Source organism: Delphinapterus leucas, chromosome 8 (assembly GCF_059928025.1).
Source record: "Delphinapterus leucas isolate spDelLeu-1000000601 "Yukka" chromosome 8, BTC_Dleu_Yukka2, whole genome shotgun sequence".
Taxonomy (NCBI): Eukaryota; Metazoa; Chordata; class Mammalia; order Artiodactyla; family Monodontidae; genus Delphinapterus; species Delphinapterus leucas.
Window position 1 is genome coordinate 24,221,396 of NC_143136.1, and position 24,003 is coordinate 24,245,398.

Below are 24,003 nucleotides of genomic sequence, written 5' to 3' on the forward strand. Positions count from 1 at the left end.
GCTCCGGACGCGCAGGCTCAGCGGCCAGCCGCTCCGCGGCATGTGGGATCTTCCCGGACCAGGGCACGAACCTGTGTCCCCTGCATCGGCAGGCGGGCTCTCAACCACTGCGCCACCAGGGAAGCCCAGGCCTGATTTATATGGAGTAACACCCAATTCATGGCACAGCAAAGACTTTTGATATTTTACTCTAAGTATAAAGTGAGGCTACATATGGGTCTAAGTCCTTGATCATTTTATTAATATTAAACATAGAATATTTAGGAGATACAGTTATGAAAGCATGTACACATTTTAAAATCTAGATTTAAACCTGATTCTGTCAAGGTGAAGGGAGTAAATTATTATCATTTGAAGATGTAAAGGATTTTTTTTTGTTTTTTTTTCTTTTGAGAACCTTGAAGAAATGACTTGGTAAATAGCTCTAGAAAAACAAAAAACAAGTATGAAGCAACATATTCACACTTTCATTCTAGGATTCTGGCCCAGTGAACATTATTTATTCTGGGATCCTTGACAAGGTCGCTTTGAGTCCTTGAAGTTTAAGCACATGTCTACAGAATTAGCCTGTAGGATGAGGCTTTAAGAGGATAGAATGTGCAGATGATCTTGTTTCCAAAATTAAATTTGAGTCTACTTTGAAAGTTTGAGGAGACCGTAAGCTCTGTCCCTTTCCTTTCTATACCATCTCTTCTTTTTGTGCACGTTTGGTTCCTGTTACAGTATTCACTAGTAAAATCATCTAAAATTTAAGGGATTAGAATGTCTACTGCAGGCAAGCCACTTTGCTAAGTACTACAGGGAGCTCATTCTTTTATTCAGTACTTCCAGTGTGTCAGATTGGGTGCTTAGGATATAATATTGAATATGACAAAGTCTGTATACTCAAAGAAATTATCTTACACTGAGGAAGAAAACAAATAATTAGGAATAAAACATGATAGTCATTACTATAAATGTAAAAGTAAAATGCCGTGAAGATAAATAGAAGGGGAACCTAATTTAGCACTGGAGCAAGAAAAAGCATCCTGGTAGAAGTGACATCTAAGCTGAGTCCAGAAGGATAAATCGAAGTAAATCTGATGAATGTGGAAAACTGAGAGAGGAAGATGGAAAGTGTGTTCTTTGCAGAGGGAAGACATCTACAAACTCCTGGAGAGGAGGGTAGAGAGAAAACAGACAGATGGACAAGAGGAATAGGACAAAGGAGAATCAGAAAGAGATGACAGAAAGAGAATAAATATGAATGGTTACCTTCAGGAAATTACATGCTCAATATGGCTGGAGTGTATGATGAGAACAGAAACATAGCAAGAGAGAAAACTGGAGAGGTGAGTAAGTAGAGTCAGATATTAGGGCTTTGTTTTTTTAATTCAAGGAATTTGAATCTATACCAAGGGAAACAAGAACCAATGAAGATTCTATTGGGGAGTGACATGGTTAGATTTGCAAAATTGCTTGGGCTTCAGTATGAGACTAGGTTGGAGGGATGCCAGACAGGAAGTAGAAGTTGCTACAGTAAATCCTAGAAAAAGATCATGGTGGCTGATGCTATGGGAGTGGTCTGGAAATGGACAGATGTGCTTAGACTCCAAAGATACTTAAAAGGTAGAAGTGCTGGACTGGTGATTGGTTGTATGTAGGTGGTGAAGAAGAAGGATAAATTGAGGATGATACCCTAGTTTCTGAGTCAGAAAAGTAAGTACACGGTGGTGCCATTTTTTGATGTCAAAATCACAGTGGGGAGAAACAGATTTGAGGGGTATAAAGAGGAGGAACATATTGAACATGTTGAGTGTGAAATACCAGTGTGACATCCAAATGGAGATGTCTAGTAGGAAATTGAAGATACTAGGTTAATATCAGGAGAGAGATCTGAGCTTAAGTTCATGTAAACTCCACTTGGATGTCATACTGGTATTTCACACAATATGACATATAAAATATATGGTATGCATACTATATATAGACACACACATATACTATATATATGGTAATATGAAACCAGAGTGGATGAGATCATCTACGGAGAGTGTACAGCGAAAAAGCAAACTTTAAAGTTAAACTCAAGGGATTAAAGTGTAAAGTGTAAGAAGAGTTTTATCAAGGAATGCATAAAACAATAGAAGGAATGAGATGTACAGAAATGATTATAAAGAAAAGTTGTGACCAAGAATCAAAACACAGGTACTGGGAGAAGGTATTGGGGCCAGAAATAGCCGCATAGAAAAGGTGGGATTTAAGAGAGATTTTGAGGGGCTTCCCTGGTGGCACAGTGGTTAAGAATGTGCCTGTCAATGCAGGGGACATGGGTTCAAGCCCTGGTCCGGGAAGATCCCACATGCGGCAGAGCAACTAAGCCCGTGAGCCACAACTACTGAGCCCACGTGCCACAACTACTGAAGCCCTTGTGCCTAGAGCCCGTGCTCTGCAGCAAGAGAAGCTACTGCAATGAGAAGCCCATGCACTGCAACGAGTAGTAGCCATTGCTCGCCACAAATAGAGAAAGCCCGCGCACAGCAACGAAGACCGAATGCAGCCAAAAAATAAATAAATAAGAGAGATTTTGAAAATTCCGTTGGGAAGTTCTCAGAAAGATAACTAAAAGTTAAGTTGAAATTGTGTTACAAAAGAATTTTAAGGGAAAGCTTCCTCAATTTTAAGTTCCTCTGAATTTGAATGTGTCTAAGAGAAACACAGAGCACAACCAGAGACCTCAAACAGGCACAGACACAGACCACCCCTTGGCCAGAGAGTAAATCCCCATATACCTCAGCTGGGGTGGTGGGTGGTGTCCAGTCATGTGTCTCCTTCTCTCAAGAAGGTTTGAACAGTTTTTTGTTTCTCTTTGTGATGTATACAATCGAATACCATTTAAAATTGTTATTTTATAGATGTGGCATATATGTGTAAAAAAAAAATAGGTGTATGTTTGCAGTTATTTAAATGTGCCATGCATTATCATCTTATTTTGAGCTAGAGGTTTCGTCTCAATTTACAGAGCTAGAAACAGGGGTCCTCACAACCAGGCTTTTGGTGAAACTATTCACATAAGCCTTTTTTCTCCACCACCAACTCATCACATGACTGGGAACTGGGGTTTCATAGTCAGATGGTGTTCAAGGTCACACTAAGGCAGGATGTACAGTTATAGAACAACCCTGTAGCCCAACAGAGCTTTTAGACAATCTCTTTTACCTACATAGGCTTCTCTGGAACCACTTTTTAACCACAATGTGTTACTGTTCTTCTGGTAACCTGTGTGCTTTGTAGTAAAATTAACTATGTTTTCCCATTTATTATCATACAAATCTTCAGCTATGCACACAGATATAAATTAACTGGATACATAAAATATACAATGCCCATTATTTTCACAGGCTATGTAGGAGGGCATTTTACAAATACAATATAGAAAGAATTTCACATCATAATATATGGATTATTTAAAATCTATCATCTTAAGAGAGAGCCTCTTCTATTATATGTATATATTATAAAAATTAATAAAGTTAATTATGGGTGACAACATTTCATCTGAAATAGAAAGTTTATGACAGGACTTCTAGGTAACACTAAACCCACTCATGAGTTTGTGATTATTATGTATCATGGTGCTATGCAATAGAAATGTAATATGTGCCACAAACTACATACGTGACTTAAAATTTTTCTAATAGCCACATTTAAAATAAGCAAGTGAAATTAAATTTAATAGTTTTTGTATTCCAATATACCTGATATACCTAATATTAGCATAAAAAATCTTATATTTTACCTTCGTTTTTCATGGTCTTTGAAATCCAGTTTTTATCTTACATTTACAATGTATCTCGATTTGGACTAGACATATTTCACTAGCCACATTCCAAGGGCTCAGTAGCAGATCTTTGATCTGTCTTAACAGTTAAACTCAATTGTATAAATAATCCTGTATTGTAGTAATGACCACAGCTACCTTCTATTAAGTTATGTAACAGTCACTGTGGTGATTTCCACGTTTTTCTTTTTTCATCCTCAAAAGAATCATCTGACGTAGATGTTACTGTCCACCCCATTTTCTAGTTGGAGTAACGAGAGACTTAAGAGTTTAATGGCTTGCCTAAATCTATGGAGTTAACCTGTGATAATCCAGGGATACAAATAAGATAATTACGTATCTCAATATATTTTATGTTTTAGATAATTTTGTACTTTTAATTTTCAGTGAAGATAGCCGATTTGATTTTAGGGGAAGTAAATGTGTGGAAAAGTGATTGAAGTGAAAGGTGGAAAGGGAGAGACCACTTGACCCGCCCACCTTGCTTGTGGATTAAGAATTTATAAATAGTAAAGAAAAACAAAAGAGATGATGTTACAAAGATAATGATATTGAAGAAAGTGACCACAGGGATGTATATCTTTGCTGAATAAAACTGAAAACGAGTAGAGTAGGAAAGGTAGTAGTATATTCTGGATGTGTTTTAATCAGATTATATGAAAGAATTTGTGGTGAAACACAAAAAGTTGTTGAACAGCTACATTATTAAGTATACTGAAAGTAAATCAGTTATAAATGTGTTTAGAAAACTGGAGGATTGGTTTTATGTCTGAATTTTCTAAAATATGAAGCTTTGAGTTTGAGAACTAAGAGATTTTGCGTTAGATATGACGTCTGAAGAACTAAGATGAGTGTTAGGCAAGTCTGATCTGGACAAAATCAGAGGTGAATGCAAGAGTCAGTGGTATGGAGTTGGAGGTCCAGGAAAATCCTTAGTATAAAGATGTTGTTCCTTTCTTCCCTTGAGTGTGCAGAGATTCTCTACTGCTTACAACATTGCAATGGCTCTTTCTTCACTCTATTCATCATCCAGGTTCGCCTTTTTTCATTTGTGTCAGTTCCTTCAGTAACACTGGCTTTTCAGCCTGCAAATTAGATCCCTTGTTCCAAACACTAAGCTATTTTCTTTTTTCCTATCATTCAAGATACCCCCTTGGGATCAATCTACTCCAGGAAGCCTTCCCAAACCATATATGGGAAATACAGTATCCTCCATGGAGAGAAACAGTGGCATGGATAATTTATACAAATGTTCTCATTCCATGGGTTAAGTAATGCCGTAGGGCAAATCTATATCTTTGGGTCTGGTTTGCTTTATATAATCTCTTTCCCACCTCAGTTTCCACATTCCTCTAATTCAGACCACATGCTCCACCTTATTGCTCAGGTTTGGATCATTTTTCCTGCGCACTCGTCATCTGCCCTTCCTCCTTGCTATTCACCTATGAGCCTATAAAAAAATTAAGCAAAGAGAATATTAATATTCACGGATAGCTGGAAAGTAAGACTTGATCGAGACCAGGAAATGCTTTACTTCTATTCCTAGAAGAGGTTTTAATTTACTAGGTGGTTAAAGGAGACATAATAGAGTTGAAAGAGAGAATGAGCTTTGGGGTCCATGGACCAAGGAGACCCCAAGATTTATTTGCTTTGTAATATTGCTTATGCTGTTTAATCTTTCTGGCTCAGTTTCTTCATCTAAAGCAGTGACAAGTATACCTACATGGCAGAGCTATTTATTCATTTATTTATTAATTAATTTTTCTCGGAAATATTACATGTGCTATTTATATATTAAACATAAGATATAAAAATAAAATTTCCTGACTTCCAGAGATATGTAATACATTAAAAGGAAATAGAAACAAAATGAAATGTTAGTAAGAGTATTTTAAAGAGGTTTAGAATACAGTGGAGACAAAGAGGGAAGTTACACATTTTACTTTGAAGGACAGAGAGATCAATCAGGGAAGTCAGGCTATAAATTAAGATGTTGACACTTGAGCTATTCTGGAGGAAAGACAGGCTATGAGGAGTAGGTATTCCACCTATTTATTAATATATTCATTTCTTCAGCAAATATTTGTTGTGTGCCCAGCACATGTTGGTGAACATCATGGTGAAAAAAAGAGATTTCTTTCTAAGACATGCACGCTTCTCCTGTCCTCACAGTGCATACAGTCAACGTGGGAGAGAGACAACTGTGTTAACAGAGCACTCTTAACAGACCTCCACTTAACTGACTTGGCAAACTAACTAATACTATCAATTGCCTTTGCAAAACAAGCTCATTAATATTCTGGGCTCAGTGAAAGCTCTCAGACAGTAGGCTACACTCCAGTAAGCCTACACACTTCTCTCATTGGTTGAGTTGCATGCTTGCCAAGAATTAGTTGTGTTTATGCTCAAACTATTTATGACAGTTGACTTATTATTGTAACCATGTAATATAATTAAACATTGCTTGCATAATTTGGTGATATAGACTGTAAAATGAAAGGGTTGTTTCTTTGAAAATTAAGTTGAATATTTTGGAAAGACTCATTAAAAGGGAATCATTAAAAACATTTCTACCAAAATTAGGTAAAGGATGTAAACCAGAAAAGACTGAGAAAAAAAGTCTTAATAATCCAGAAAATTGTACATTCAGATTGGTTGGTCAATGTCTTTAACTTTTCACCCTATTTTAAGTTATCACTGCACTTTAAATAAAGTGAAACTAGAACTTACACATGGTGCACTGTGGTAAAGAAAGACAATGGCTTTCATTCAACGTACTCATCTCCAAATTAAAAGTGATAGCCCTACATCAAAAAGCTGGTGGTGATTGTGCATTTAAAGTATTAGGCCAAAAAATAATTTAAGGTATGTAGATAACATTTTTATAGTTCCCCAATTTGAATCTACTTTATTAGCAGTCATATGCGATGAAAATTTTTAGTAAAGAAATGTAATGTAATGATATGGCAAATACTGGGACCTTAGAAATCTATAGTGGGAAGACATAATCAATCCTAGAGAACAGGAGCTCTGAAGTAGGAGAAAGCCAGGCAAAGGAAGGAAGTAGGAATAAGGAGAGTATCCCGTGCAGGCAAAACAGAGACAAAAAAAAAAAACACATGAGGAACTGAAAAAAGTTCAATATAGCTGGACTGTATGGTATGAGAGTGAACATGGCAAGTAGTCTGGGCTGGAAGGAGGGGCCAGATCCACGTCTTGGAGAGCCATATCAATCATGTTAAATCTTTGAAACTTATCTTGAAGGGTTTTAAGTCCTGAGGGTTATACTATCAGATTTGAATTGAGGTAAAATAACTGGTTGAGTGTGGAGGATAATGGGTTAGTGAGCAGCAGAGTTGAAGGAAAAAGATAAATTAATCTAAGTAAGAGATGATGGCAGCCTGGATTAAGGCATAGCAGTGGATTTGGAGATATGTTGTGGGGTTTTAGAGGTATTAGTGAGGTATCATCAAGATATGATAACTGGTTGAAATGTAGGGTTCAAAAAAGAGTTGTAGAGGTCAAGTACTGATTCTCCTAGATATCTGGCTTAGAAATTGGGTGAATGATTCCATTTATAGAAGTGTGCAACTTGAATGAGAAAAAGGTTGGTTTGGGAGGGTAGGGGGATAATGAAGTCCCTTCTGGAAACACTGTGAATAATTATGTCACTTATAAGACCATCAAGTGGTAAAGTCCTATGAGCAATTGGGTATATAGGGTTCAGGAAAGGGGTAAGTCTTAGAAGAGGAAAAAACAGAAAAGGATTTGTTGGTATTTGCATACAGATGGTAGTTGAAACTACAAAGTGTAGAGGATCTCCCAAAGATAGTACAATATAAAAAAAGAACAGAAAAACAGAGAAGAAAAGAAAACTGCATAGGAAAGAGTCCTGGGGGCAGAATATTGAAGTATGGGTAGGAAAAAAAGAAAAGCCAAAAATGCAATTAATAGAGGGGCAGCCAAAGAATCAGGAGGAAGGGGAGTGTTCCAAGTGTCCATTACTGCTGAGTGAAGATACTCAGTGGTACATAGGTCGTGAGTGCCCAGGATGAAGGGCACAATCAAGGGACCACCTGTAGCCTAAGGCAGACTGCAGTGGGATGAGGACTGAGAGGGGGGATGAAGAAAGGGAGATGAGAATGCCATTATTTTGTTGTTTCAAAAGTCATATGCAAGGTGAGGTATAGAAAGAGAAAAGCCTCAAGAAGCTAAAAAGGGCCAGGTCTGAAGGGCCTTTTGTGCCAGACCAAAGGGAGTTGCATTTTACACCATAGAAAATGCAAAACATGTAGTAAAATCTACATAATAGAAACTAGCTCACTTTGACAATCTTGAGGGGGATGGGATTAGTGTGGGGTAAGAAAACTGGTAAAGGAAGCTGGTTAACACAAAGCTTTCAACCATGATGTAGTTGCACACATATGTGCTGCAAGCAGTTTGCTATTGAAAATATAGTACTCAAATTTGCACCAGACTGAAATAAATGGGAGCAGATTCAAATTAACCTCTTTAATAGTGCCACGCTTACTATTATTCTAGTATGTTTTCTCATGGCATGGGAAAGAAAGGAGTAGAGTTATAGCCTAAACTTCTAGAACTGTACTTGACATTGACTATGACTGAGGGAATGAATCCCGCATGTGAACATCACCCTGTGTGATGTCAGGAAAAAATGGAGAGGACCACTGAGTTAAAGAAAATTGCAATCACTGAGGTAGAGATGACTAGATCCTAACTAGGCATTGTCAGCAGTGATGGTAAAGAGCAAGGATTGTTGGAGTGAAGTTACAGAGTTAGAAACAACAGTATTTAGAAACCAATTGGATGTGAGAGGTGAGACATTATCCCCCAAATAGCAATACTCTTTATTAAGTGTTTTAGTATATCAGGAACTCCAATAAGAACATATGTAACATACACCATCCCATTTCATCTTCTCAATAGCCTTGCAGAGTAGGTAATTTTATCCTCGTTTTACAGAAAATAAAACTGGAGTTTAGAGAGTTTAAACAACTTTTCCAGGGTCATCCAGATTTTAAGTCATACAGGTAAGGTTTAAATCCAGATTTGCTTGATTCAAAATCATTGCTATTCATCCTTACCCTACGCTGTAGTGCAAGTCTAGAGTGAGTCTCACATTAGGTGTTTGGTTGTGTGATGGTAACATCAAATTCAGATAGTAAATACAAGATGAAGAGCAGGTTTAGGGGGGAAATATTGAGTTCAATTTTAAATATATTCTGTTTTTTAAAGCCTGGAGAATATCCCTGCTGAAGATATCTAATAGATAGTTACATATATAAGTCTAGAATTTAGGGGCAATGTCTGGGAGGAGATAAAGATTAGTGAGCATTAGCATTTAAATTGTTGTTAAAGTCATGAGGATGGATGAGATTTCCCAGGGAGACTGCAACTTGAGAAGAGAATCAAGTGGAGAGCTAAGAAACACTAAAATTAAAAAAGAGGTCAGAGAAAAGTATCAGTGAAGGAGACAGAGAAGGAATGTTAATACAAGTTAGAGGGGAGTAGCAGAGGGTGATATCACACCAAAGCAGGAAAGAGGTGCATGAGAAGGGAATGAGGGAAAATTACCGAATGCCACAGAGTGCTAAAAGATGAATGAAAAAAGTCCACTAGATTAAGAGGATTGGGAAATGAGAAATACAACAGCAGGAGATTTAATTTTAAATTATAACACTCAGTATTATCTAAGGTCTGGAAATATACAGCTTGTGGAAAGAAAAGTATCAACTTTTTGAAGGTCAATTGCCAATGCATTTGAAAAGCCAGCATTCTCATTCTAATGATTTTCTCAAAAAAAAAAAAAGATGATATTCATTGCAGCATTATTTATGATAGTAGTTATATCACAGTAGTTAAGAACACTCATTCTAGAACCAGTTCAACCTGAGTTGAAATCTGCCACTTACTAGTTCTGTGACCTTGGGTCATTTACTTAACCTTTCTGTGTTTCAGTTTCCTTATTTGTAAAATAGTAAAAGGATTACCATTGTCAGAAATGGTTGTTACAGCCTAATTGAGTCTTACAAGAATTAAGTGAATAAATACTATAAAGTATTTATATTGAGTGTTTGTTCAACTAATATAGACAAAAATTAAAATATTTAATGGTAAGATTGATTAAAAAAGTATCCATGCTTTATGATAACACGCAACCATGAAAAATGGTAACTATTTAACACTACGGAAAGGCATTAATAGTTTATTATTAGAAAAAAAATTATAAACCAAATGAATACAATGACTCCATTTATGAATAAACAATGTGTACATATGTATATAGGACAATTTTTAAAAAGCCTTATATCAAAGTGTTTATTGCTGGGTAGTTGGATTATGCATTTTACTTCACTTTTAAATTTGCACACATTTCTAAATTGTATATATATATATATGCATATGTATATATACATACACATACATTGTTTTGTAAGAAAAAAATTAAAAGCATGCTGGAAGTCAGGATATAGAATAAATATATAATTTTTTTGGCAAAACTTGTCTGTGAAAGGAAATAGAGTAAGGGCCTAGTAGGTAGACATTTATAACCAATGGAGGAACAGCATATATAAAATGTCTTACAAAGTCCTGTCACCTGGGAGGCTTCCCGTAAATGAGGGATGCTATTATTATTATATTATCATAATTGTTATCGATTACCATTAAATTTCTTCTGGCCTCAGACTTTCAGTACCAGTACAGCTTTACTGAATAGCCAAAGGCAAGAGGTAAAAGAAGAAAAATTTTAATTTGGGAGCATTCTAGAAAGATAATTTTCTTCGTAGGGTGTTCTGGACACTCTTCCTGGTGGTCAGGGCAGTGTCCAGAGCTACTTACCTATAGGGACAGCCTCAGGACCAGCGAAGACAAGACCCAAAGTGTCAGACAATGTGTAAAGTAGCCAAGATAAGAATATGTTGTTTTAAGATCTTTCTTTCCACCAGTCATTTATACAAACTTATTTATGATCTAACCTTTTGGGCTACAAATGTTCTACTTGATCTCTCAGATAGTATAGATTATAAACCCCAGCAAATGTATGGGTTACATCCATCTTATGATGCTTCCTCCTCTGCTAATCATGACATATTCAATAAACCTGACTTGAGCAATGAATGGCACGAGCAGTAAATTCACCACATGAAAATCATTTCAATTAGCTGCTAAAATAATTTTAAAGGCCTATTTTAAAAAAAATAACTCATTTCATTTTGAACTTTTGATTTCTTGGTTCTATGAGAGACTGAGATACTTAAAGTAATAGTAAATAAAACCCCAGGAAAACCTGAAACCATGTCTCTTATCCAAGAACACCAAGAACAGAACTTGATGACCCTAGAAGTTTTTGATTTTAATAATTATATTTTAAAAACCACTTCTGAAGCAGTTATATCATCAGAAAGTAGAAGCTCCTATAATTGTAATCCTTTTTTTAAGAAAAGGATTTGAAGTGGAATAAAAACATAACTTTAAAAAGTAATCCAGAGTATGTTGTGCATATGCTTCAGAAAAAAGATAAACATACTATTTAAAAGGAGTTAAAGTCAATGTCATTCCCTTCAAGTTTTGAGTCAGTGGCTTAACCAGTTAGCCATTGTTTTAACATTTTAAACTAGGATAATAAGCCTGTCCAGGTCACTTAAATTCTCTAGATATTTAAGTCTGCACATTTGAAAGAAACACAGCCGTGTTATCTCAACAGACAAGTCTAACAATTTGAAAGTTCAGGTAGACATACAATACAAAAGAAGGACTTATCACTACATTAGTGGTTTGCCACAGCTCCATAACTAAGCCCCCAACTTCCCTGTCCCCTTTCTTCAGCCCTGCCACCCCATCCTAGCCTAGAGACAAACAAGCTCTCCAATCAAATTCTTATCAAGATGGAAACAAGGCCAGACCTGCTCTTCTAGATAAAATGCTTTGGCTTCTAACTGCCTGGCTGCTTATCTTTCATCTTGCAGTGTTAACCATAACCCCTTTCCTGACCTGCTCTACTTCTTGTTTTCAGATGAGCAGTAAGGACTGGGGAAAAAACATGCTTAAATGGACAAGTTCACTCTCTTACCTCCCACTCCATTCCTTTTAAAGTCTGTTCAAACCTTTCTATGTTCAAATTCTCCTTCTAAAATTATCAGAAATCACATTCCATGTACGACATGTAAATTTGATTTATTGCTGTCTCTTTTCAAACTGTTGCTCTACCTACTTTGCATCATCACATACATCTTTTACTAAAAATTAAAATTTCCTGTTATTTTTGGGAGAAGGGGATTGGGTTTGCTGAGGAAAAGCCGAGCGTCCGCCCTTCCCCCCACTCCTTTTTTTCCCCCATTTGCCTGCCCAAGTCCTAATAAGCTGAATCATCTTCTTGGCTAAGCTGTTTGGTTTGGTTTACCTGGGTTCCTGTGTTTTCATCCAAACATAGCATTGCACTTTCCTGCTCTTTCCTGAGCAGGTGAAAGTTAATGCAATACAGACCTTGGGTAATCAGGCAATGCTCAGGCTAGCTTGCTGCGTGAGGTTAACAGTGCCACTACCCTTCTTTGCCGCTCATTCCTCACACATGAAGTGGGAAGATAAAAAAAAAATAAGCTAGTCGTCTTCTACTCATGAGAATTCTAGGAAACTCAATTCTCCTAGACTTTGAAATGAAGTTGAACTGTGTGAGAGTGCACAGGAACCTGGGTTTAAAACACCATGTTCTGATTATGACAGCTTTACCCCACACAAGTGCATATACCTGAACTTCACATCCTTAAAAACATGCAGGTTTCCAAAAGAACTTGCGCTCCTTGGGGAAAAAAGCCTTTCTACTAATACAGTGTGCTGGGTTAATTTTTTTTTCCTTAATGTTTACTGTTTAGCAGCATTTATAAATAAATCTACATTATGTATCAGAAAATTATCTCATCGGTGCCCTGCTCTGATTCAGCTCTTCTATTTTATTTTCTCAGCTTAGAAAAAGTTGAATCTGGAATTGTACTGCTTCTTTTCATTTATTTTCTTCCTGCAAATTAAAATCTAATTGACCCTTTGAAGCCAGTTGTTTAACTGTGTCAGTGATATTAGTTTTGGGAAAATAGTATTACTGAACTCAATTTTTAAATACATATTTATGTGCTTACTATGTATAAGGCATTTTATCAGGTGCTAATGGGGAAAAGATAAATACCTGCCTTTAAAGAATTACTAATCTTATGCCAGAATAACCAACCATGATATTTACCCTAACTATGGCATTTTCATCATGTTAATGATTCCATGTTTAGGATACCACATTCTTGAAAACCAGGAGAAGATACATTTCCTAGTTCATGTCCTTCTGTATGTATAAATAAGGTTCTAATGTTTCTTCCATTCTCAAGTAACTGATCTTCAAATATTACTTCCCTTGAACAATTATACTTATTAGAAAATGTTTTATTTCTTATCACTTCTACAAAATATCACAAGTAAACTTTTATAGTTTGTTTCTATTTTGACAAATGTTACCTGCCCATGACTTTCAATTAGGCCGGCAAGTCTAAAGATTAATTGGGCATTTACCTAAGTTGAAATTAAGTAGATTCACTGAACTTTTTTTTTTTTTTTTTTGCGGTACGCGGGCCTCTCACTGCTGTGGCCTCTCCCGTTGCAGAGCATAGGCTCCGGATGCGCAGGCTCAGCGGCCGTGGCTCACGGGCCCAGCCGCTCCACGGCATGTGGGATCTTCCCGGACCGGGGCACAAACCCGCGTCCCCTGCATCGGCAGGTGGACTCTCAACCACTGCGCCACCAGGGAAGCCCCTCATTGAACTTTTAATTGAAGAAAGGGGATAGTTAGTAAGCTGTCACTTCTGAAAATTCTCCTTTATTTGCCTATAGTCACAGGAATTTGTTCTCTTTACTGTAGAACACCAGTCTAGTTGGTCTACTTCGTATCTTAGAGACATGAGAGAACTTACTCTAGACTTCTATTTTTGTTTTTGTTGTTCTTTTAACCTATAGTAGGCTCTTGTATGAATATAGGGCAAGGGACAAGTTTAAAATCATTCAATCTCAAATGATTGGATGCCTTTCGGTTCATAGAAAACTCTAAAGGTATAATTTAAATAGAGAGGACAGAGAACCAAATTCTGTGATGGTTCCTGGATTTCACAGCCTTTCCACAAAGTCTTTAAGTAAATGTTACTTAAAATTCTGTTCTACTTAGAAAATACTTGTTTAAAAACTAGCTAGTTTCACGTGTAAATGAAAGTAAAAAACCAGCTAGACTGAAACAAGTTAAAAGAGAGTTAGAAGAAAACAAAGCTAGAAAGGAAAACTTCTGGGAAGGGGTTTGCCTTGAGAACAAATTTACTCTAGAAAGATAAATCCAAGAAAATGGCTTGGGGCAGGGAGAGTCTGGAAATGGGATGGTCTGTTAGGTTTTCAGTCATTCAGGAATGAGAAAAGTGAGAATATGAATGAACAATGGGAAAAGAGAAGAAGCACTATATGAAAATTATTTTGAATGAAAAAAATGGCCAGGGTATGGTGATTTATTGGATTAGGGGAAGTAGGACAGAGCTAAGTCACAGATGAAGTTTCAAGTCTGAGAGACAGAAAGGAGAATGGTGGTAGTGCTGACATAATGGAGTGGAAGGGAGAACTAACGGGAAGGGTCAGATGAGAATTTCAGAAAAGTTCAGAACTTGAAGAAATGAGATTTCCAAGTATAGTTATAGTCATCTTTACATTGGCAGAGCTATAGGCTTGGAAAAGGAGAAGCTGGGGCTAGCGGTTCTGCTTTTTTTTTTTTAAGCACCTTTAGCAAAATAAGTGTCTATGGGAATTGTGAGAAAGTTTCCAGAATTCACTAAGGCCAGTCATGTTTAGAGAGACAGCTCAAGCTCAGCAGCAGTTCCAACAGGAGTAGCCACAGTTGGGGAATTTTAAGAATAAGGTGAGGAAGAAATTAAAATTTTATTATAAAGCTACAGTAATGAAGACATTTTGATATTGTAATAACAAGCAAATAAAGCAACAGAATGAAATAAAGCTATTAGAGTAGCTGAAATTAAAATGTTGACCATACTAAATATTAGGAAGGATTTAGAGGAAATTACACTCTCAATACATTGCTGGTGGGAATGTGAACTGTACAAGCACTTTGGAGATTCGTTTACCAGCTTTTTAAAAGGTAAATATACCACCTATGATTTATGCATTTCACTCTAAGTTTTTTACTCCATAGAACTGAAAGCATATGTTCAGAGGAAAACCTGAACATACATTTTCATAGAAGATTTCTATGTAATAACCCAAAACCGGAAATAATCCACATGTCCATCAAAGAGTAGTTAGAATTGACATGAGTGGACCAATTCTAGTATACTATTCTTTACAATGAATTCAAAGTCAACTATAAAAAAGAATGAACTATTGATATATGCAACAGTAATTCAGAATCATTATGCTGACTGAAAAAAGCCAGGTCAAAAAAAGAGGGTGAATACTGTATCATACCATTTATAAAACTTCTAGAAAATGAAAAATATAATGGCAGAAACCAGATAAGTGGTTGCTTAGGGATGAAGTGGGGGGCAGTTAGAGGAGTGGAATACAGAGGGTCATGAAGAAACTTTGGGGTGATGGATATATTCGTTACCTTGATTGCAGTGATGGTTTCATGGGTGTATAAATATATCAAAACATCAAGCTGTATACTTTAAATATGTTCTGTTTACTGTATGTCCATTATATCTCAATAAAGCTGCTAACGAAGATTAATAAAAAAGATTACATCAGCACTACATAGAAACCCTAAAATAGAAAAATAAGTAAATAAAAATACAAAAGGAAAAACAGGGGAGAAAAAGCTACTGAAATTTGTAGGAAGAGACTAAAGGAAACCAAGAAAGAAGCCAGTGGTTCAAGGAGGAGTGAGCAGTTTAAATTAACATGACACAGAGATATCAAGAATAAAGACTGTCTGATGTATCTGGCAAAGAAAAAAACCACTGCACGTCCATGAAAGGGTAGTGGGGTGGGAGCTGAAGGGAGGCTATATGAGGCAGAGATGATGGCGGCATACTGAGACCACTTGTTTAAAAAGCTCAGCAATGACGAGGAGAGAAGTGGTAGCTGGAGGGGACAGCAGAGCAAACTAAAAGTTTTTGGTGAAGTATGAAGGCAGAAGAAAATAAATGTGGAATGAAGCAGAAACTGAAGATTCTAGAGATGAAGGCAAAACATGTGGTAACAAGTTTCTTGAGGAATTTGGAAGGGATGGGATGTAAGGCACAGGTGCCAGAGTGAGCCTAGGGAAGGAGAAATCTGTAATTGTTAACCCCTGACAGTCCTCCCAAAACGATGAGTTATAGAACACCTTAGTGGATTTTTTTAAACTTTGAGAAAAAACAATTATTTTACCAGCAGATTTCTTAGAGAACTTGGATGACTGGACATTCTGACATTTCTTAAAACTAATCTTGATAAAAGAAGATATCATATGAATCATCACCTCTGACCCCCCAAAATGTGACCTTTCCAGGCTGTAATCTACTGACCACAGCCCATAGGTCGTTGTCCCAAATGACATAATAGTAACATCTGCTTCATTAGTCTCAGTATCTTGCTGCTTCAGGAAGGTTACTCTGAGTCAGATGTTTTAGAAGGAACAGAGAACGGGAGGAGAGTCAGGGATAGGCTGTGGGTTTCTGTGTATACGGTAATTGGGAAATCTCCATGGAGAAAAAACAACCATAACTGGAATGCTAAAAGGCATTGCTAAGACTTACTGAATAGTGGGAAGGATATGAGTTTTAGAACTAGACAGACTTGGTCTCAATCCAGGCTCCTCCTCTTACATGTGCTCTGTGACCATAGGTAAATTTCTATTTCCATTCATCTTGTTGCCTCATCTACGTAATGGGTATATGGTATACCTCACATGGTTGATCAAAGAATTAAAATCCTGATGGATTTAAGTATGTAGTAGAAAATAGGCAAGCAATATAGGGTAGCTATACTTCCTATATGATTAGGTAGGAAGTGTTCTTAACCCATAAAAAAATACCCCCAGCTGTCATATTTCCATCATTTGCTTACCGCAGATGGTCAATTGATTCCTGTTGACATTTAAGTGGTTAATTTAGCGGCCCTCTATGTACAACGGTGGCAAAGTGTCTAAAGGTCAGATAACACATCAGCAGGCAAGGATGATGTGAAAATGCAAACAACTGGCCTTTTTCCACATCATGTTGCTTTCTCTCTTGGTGCATAGCGGGACTTAATATAACCATCCACCCCTGTTATCACACATGAGGAGACAGTAACTGTGAAGGGTCCTGTGATCCTAGAAGATAAATCCCCAGGGAGGAGTGGAATCGCTGAAACTCTTGTATTTTGTAAGGCTGTGAAATATGGCCCATGCCCCAACATATGCTCACACTTTTACATTTCTGGGTATAGATCCTCATCCAGATGTGAGGCAAAGCAACTCAACTATTCACTGGGATCAAAGGATCATCTCTTTAAAGTAAATTAATCCTTTAAATGCATACCACATAGTACCTTGAACCTACTTTAATTATAGTATTATACCCACTGCTGAATTATGGCTTTTGATATAGTTAAATTGAACCTTTTCAGAACAACTTATAGTATATTTCAGGCATTCTCTGAGAATTTAAAGGATCTAGACTTTGTGGACTAAATCTATTCTCCCTTTATCAAGGCCAAAGAAAAATTTTATGATAAATCCTTGGAATGAATTCACAAACCCAGTAATGAGATGTCTGAATCATGACTGAAAATATGTAGTACTAACACATCATAATCACCTTAATCATTGGTGTTTGAGGGTAGGTCATCTTGTCTCCAGTTTTACGCTACAGTTAAGAATTAGTTCACGTGCAAAAATGGAATGTGGTCTTTGTGACCAGGATATACTTGCTAAAGATAGCACACCCCTTGCTCATTTGATCCTCCTAGTGGCAGTTCACTGCATACTGAGTTTTATGACTTAAGAGTTACAAAGGGTCTGGCATGAGCTTTTCCCTGCTCATGATATCATGACTGGAATGAGTTGATAACCCAATCCTGGGCTTTGGATTGGCTCTGAGCACTATTAAATTAAGTCATATTATCTTGAAAGGATCTGCTACAATTTTTTTTTCATTTCCTGGGTCTCTGGAGACCATATATTTGGACAGAGTATCAATGAAGCAAATCACTTTCTCTGAGTTAAAAGAGAGAACATCCTACATGAGTCAAAAACTACAAAAACTGCCCAGACTTAAACTGAGCTAACTGTGTAAAGTTAACATTGCAAAGTTAATATTGTAAAATGAATATGACACATGTGTAATGATACACATTATTGTGCTACATGGTAATTAGGCATAAATGGTAAGCAATTAACATATATGGTTGAAATTAGTAGTTCTATACAGCTAAACCAAGTCTGAATAGATTTTTTTCTTCTTGCTTCGTTAATTTTCCATTTTCTATAAAAAGTATCAGTAATGACAGCTGCTCTGACACCTTGCCTTAGTGATCTCAGTAGAATATTATTGTGCTGTTTTAAAAATGCACTACTTTAAATCACTCATTCATTAAGGGTTTGGTGCTGTTCAACCAACCCATAATGACTGCATCCATACTTATGATAAAGTTTTAAAGGGTGCTGAATAACATCATCTCTGGGTCTATGCTCTGTTCTCTGCACTGCCCTGCAGCCTGGGTGGCTGAACCGTGTGGACCCCACCAGGGAGACTCCTTGCTCTCTGACCTTCAGACAGGCATAGGAGGGAGTGCCCAGAATGAGGGCGGGTGTGTATACCTCAGGCCCCAGCCCCATGGGGTGTCAAAGGTTTCAGCTCTGCCCAGCTGCCTCCTCACAAGTATTCTGTCTACAGTTCTTGTCACCACCCCTTCCCCCCAACCGTTCCTTCAGGACAAGGGTTGTGAAGAGTCCTGCCTTCAAACAGATACTGGCCCTGTAGTTTCTTTCTACCCAGCTCATGAAAGCTCACATTACACTCTCTCAAGCTTTCTTAATTTGAATGTGCCATCTATTTCCTGCTTCAGCCCTACTGATTCAAAAGGTATGATCTTACCTATATGCATTTATTTTGTCATAGTTAAATAAAACAAGGTTCTCATAACACCCCAGTATTTGTTTTACCTCTGTGGTAATTTTATCAGTCTTGGTGTGTGGATTGTAGTAGATACTGAATATCTACCTGTTGATTGAATGTATGAATCTATGTAATGTGTAAGATTTCCTGAATTACAGTTTCTAACATCAGTATTACTCCAGTAAGACCATTAATGGTCAAATTGCATGTTGTGTATAGAGTGATGTAGCTAAAGAGTTATTACTTTGCCATAGCTGCTAAGAGAGCAGTGAACAAAAAACGGGCCCTAGTTTGCAGCTGTCCTTATGAATTTAGAAAGGACCTGAATACATTGTACCAAGACCTTATTTTCTAACTTGAGTTTCTTACACTTTAAATTGCCAAAGTTTTGTCTTTTCACTTACAGGACAACATTGATACAGTTGGTCAAACCACCAAGGTAATTTTTTCCTTGCAGAAAATATATGCTTAATAAATTCAGTTAAACAACTGATTATTGAGTGCCTAACATAGGTAAGATCACTCAAGAAGTCGTGTGAAGAATGGATTAGACGGGAGAGACTGAAGGCAAAAAGATTAGTTAGCAATCTATTGCTATACGCAATACAAGCTAAATATTGACTGAGATTTGCTATGGCTTTGCTTTGGCCGTTTCAGTCCTGCTTAGTTTTGAGGTGGGGCTTGTGGAGCAAAGCTGGTATTTGAGTTGTTCTGGCAAATTCTTCTGAATTACAGTGTTTACTTTCTTTTTCGCATTGCCTTTTCTTTCTTTGGTCAACCAATTAAAAAAAAAAAAAAAAGATATCTTCCAGGAACTTCAAGTTACTTACAATCTAGTTGGGAAACAAAATATTAACACCAGAAAAGTAATAGCGAAATATTAAAGCAGCAGAGGAGTTATCAGAGTGTGGCTTGCGATTAATACCCAAATTAATGGAATGATAAGTATCAGAAGTTTATGAGACTAAGAGGTGGCTGTAGGCTGGGTATCTTGGGAAATTTTCATGAACTTGAATGATAGGCTGAGAGCTGGAAAGAGAAAGGAAGACATTCATGGAAAGAGAAATTCTAAGAAAGACAGAGCTGCAAGAAAGTCTTAATTTTCTTATCTTTTCCTTTTATTCCTCTGCTCTTCAAAGTACAGAGCTGTCTGAGTTATAAGCAGGGTGGGGAGGTGTTACCTCTGAATGCGGGAGGCTCTTCCACTCCCTTTTTTCCCATTCCTCAAGGCTTAGCCAGACCTGAAATGCTTGTCCGACGTGTTGAATTATTACATGTTTTCAAGTCTGGCCAAAGTTCATGTTAAAGACCCACTTAAATTTCAAATGAGAACTAAAATTGAATATATTTTATATTTTAATTCTAAAATTCATAAGGATGCTATTTCTTCCAGAAGTTTTGTGTAAATGGAAGATCTCTCTATATTCTTTAAATTATTCTGAAAGCTATGAGGAAAAATTAAAATCCCTCATGTGAAAGGAGAGTTATGGAGGAAAGTTTATAACTGAGTGCAGACTGGTTACATATACTGATTTGGTGGTCTATATATATGAGTAGATCCATTTGTTCCTTGCAACAGCCTTATGAGGCAATACTATCAAATCATCCCAATTCTGTAGACAGAAAACTATGGTAAAGTTACATACTTAATGTCGCACAAGTGAAAAATGAGGGAGTCAGTTATCAAACCGAAGTTGACTGACTCCCACTAAATGCCTTGAAAAGTTATGTAATTGATCTGGTTCCTTGTCAGTAAAATCTGGGAGGTTGAGTTAGATAATCATGACATTTGCCCTCATGTTAAAAGTGTTTGGTTCACATCCTCAATTCCTGCTCTTTTCTTATGACTCAAGTTTGAAGCTCTCTGTCCTCACTCCCAAAGAAATTAATTCTTCCTTCATAGAAATTTTGACATTAATTATTCTGGGTTTTTGAATGACCTAAAGAGGATTAGATTTCAGGTCCGTGATGAGCAACTTCTGGCTCGGATTTTCAGTCTTCCCGACTTTTCCAAGTGATAGAGGACCTATATTTAGGATTCAGTTTAGAATGTTGTCCTGTATTATGACAATCCTTAACATGTTAGTAAATAAGAAGTGGCTCCAGTTTTTTTCACTGACATTTAATGGGTAATCTAAGTTTGAGTGAATATATGTACCCTCACAAAAGACCAAATGAAGCTATTCTTATGTTGAAATTTTAAGTGGACTATAAACAGTTTTTCCTGAATTGGTCTAAATAAAACAGACAATTCTCCCCCTTGCACCAGCTTGTGACCTATGTCTCACCAGCCTTGTAGGACACATGAATATTCTACATATCCCAGCCACCTCAGTATATGGGGGAGTATGGGCACCATGACAAGGACAGAAGCAACGTGAGGCCTAGTTTAGAAGCAGAATAAAACCTGCTTATTCGCCATGTCTTGGTTTTGACTAGAAGAATTTCAACCCAGCTCCGAGTTCCATGATTATCTGTGTCTCCTGCAAATGGTATGCAACAGCTGCCATTGCTGCAGCCTCTTGCATGGCCTCCAGTGCAGAAGAGGACATGGGATAAGAGCAAAAAATCACTCACCACCACCACCTCCTCCATCTTAAACTTAATGAGGGAAGTTAACTTTCAGAGCCTGTCTCTTAGGTAAAAACATGGTGTAATAACTGAAATGTCTTAGGAACAAAGTTTTCCATTCCAGAATTAGATGCAAGGGTTAAAATGTAAATACCCCTGAAGAAAGAAACACAGATAGTTCAGCTCATAGAAAAGTGTAAATGGAGGAGGGGGCTGAGAGTTTTCTAGTGGAGATCCCAAAAGGAGAAAAGACAGAATTGGGGTTGACATCTAAAGACAAGTTTTGTGTACTTAATTATTTTAGTTTAATAAACTAAAAGATTCCATGCATTTACTATTTTCTGTCTTAAATAACAATAAAGAGGCAGCCAAAGGAGGCATTGATTGAATCTGCATGAAGCCAAGGGGTTATTCTTTACTTCATTGTCCAGGTTCCCCACAATAAATGTAAAACACCTAAATTTAGTACAAAAAAAAAAAAAGACCCAGGATCTACTCCTTTTATGATACACAATAAATCATAGGAAAATATAGGGAAAAAAAACTTGAGATAGGGGTGACTATTTGGGAATGGGAGGATTTAGCCCCTCATTTTGTTCAAGCAGCAGTGCTGACAACACACAGGGATGAGAGACGAGTATTGTCAGAATGTGGCCTTGGAATTCAGGGATGCTCTTCTGAGACGTGGGAAGGATGGACCAAGAAGAAAAATTGGTCTCTCCAGGAGAGGGTAAAATGGAATGTTGATGAAGTGCTAAAGTTAGAAGCTTCAGAATATCTGATGTCTTCTGTATTTGCCCTTTGTTTTTCTTTCTTCCTGTTTTCCTTTTCTTTTCCCCTAGCAATCTACAAAAATTCTCAACCATTTCTCTCACCTTTCTATTTTTGTTTCTATTGTATGATTCAGCCTTCAGTATTTAAATGCATCTAAACATAGTTCCCCTCTTCCTTGATGTTAGCTCTGGAAAAAACTGGTTGTGCCTCACACTCTAGTTGAGGTGACTGTGATCTGGACTAAAGCCCCTTACACTGGATGGGGCCTGTAGGTCTGCCAGGAGAAATGCTGCTTGCAGCTGCTTTTTGGAAAATGTCAGAGTACTTCCGCTAGTTTGAAAAACTGATAATTAAATGGAGTTTTTCTGAGAGACTTCTAGGCAGTAGATGAATGTCTTATATTTTATAGCAAGTTTTGACTTCACCAAAAGGCCAAGGAGCAAAGTTTGAATATATTGGTGAAATGTAAATTAGTGTTAAATACCCCATATAGGGATAGGATAGTGGATATGTAGGTCTTTGATAACTTAAAGGGGAAGGGAGCAAAGAAATATTTAAATTTTTAAGGTAAAACCTAGAGGAGTATTTAAGTTCCAATATGATTTATTCACAATGACTGGATTTAATTCTCATACCTATGTATATCATTCTAAATATTTTTAGTTGCAGCCAGACTACTAAAGACCTTTAAGGAGTTAAATACAAAATAAAAATATATTTGAGCCTACCATGCACATTTGGTCTTTTAGCTAATGTTACATGATAAGCATCTTCCTGGTTACCTATTAGCATACACTAAGATTCCACTGTGGTCTTGTCTCCAGAAACTTACCTCCTAAGAATAAAATATAAATAGATGTCACATTCACTTTATATGGCTTTTTTTTGTTGTCTTTTCTTTTCAAGTAAAGGACATGTATTTCTAATTTCTAAATTTCTAATAGTTTCATCTTAGCTAAAAGTCTGCATTTTAGTCCTAAAAGAGATCCAAATGGATAATTGAAGAAACGTTTCCCCTTCAGAGGAGTAAATAGACCACGGGAAAGTTCATCCTGCCTCTCCTCTGCTAAGACTGGAACAATTTAGGGTCTCAACATACCACTTTTTGAGCAAGAAGGAACATATTCTCAGTAGTAACATAAACTACAAAGAAATTCAGTTCTGTTAATTTAAGTGTCACATGGATTAGGACAAACACATGGAGTCTAAGGGCAATTCCATGTACTTCTATAAAGAAGACATGTCTACCCTAATTCTGAAGTTAGTTTTAGTCAGTCTACATGGTATGGTACTGACATGAATCAACATTTTCTAAATCTTGAGTGATGAGGAAAATGAACAAGTTGGGTGGAGCTCAGAAGTAAACAGAAGATCCATAGCATGTACAGGCATGATCTGGACTGACATTAGTTAATATGAGCTTTGAGGGAGGAGGGGTCATATTTGTAAACAAACTGCAAACCGACGGTTGTAAATAATTTGCAAGCAATGCAGAATGAAAGATGTATTATAAGTATACAAGGAACCAGCATAGAATTAGCATTTTTCTGTTAAACATAAAAGAAAGCAGAATTGCTTGATTTCTCGTGCCTTCACAATTCTCCCTTGTCTCAGGAGTAGTTCAAGTTATCCATCCACCCCAGGATTCTGTATATTAAGCGTGGAGTGTGGGCTTTGTGCTTTGCTGAGTCCTCTACTGGGCTTTTT

The 24,003-nt window shown here is 37.0% G+C and overlaps 1 protein-coding gene across 15 annotated transcripts in view; it reads left to right on the forward strand.

Annotated features, from left to right (window-relative positions):
• The window catches only part of IKZF2 (IKAROS family zinc finger 2), a 227,721-nt gene that overhangs the window by 184,232 nt on the left and 19,486 nt on the right, over positions 1 to 24,003 (forward strand). For all 15 annotated transcript variants that reach the window (XM_089916418.1, XM_089916416.1, XM_089916413.1 and 12 more), the window contains one exon: positions 1 to 24,003. This exon is cut by the window's left edge and continues 14,393 nt beyond it; it is cut by the window's right edge and continues 19,486 nt beyond it. The gene's annotated coding sequence lies outside the window, so the exon portion shown is untranslated.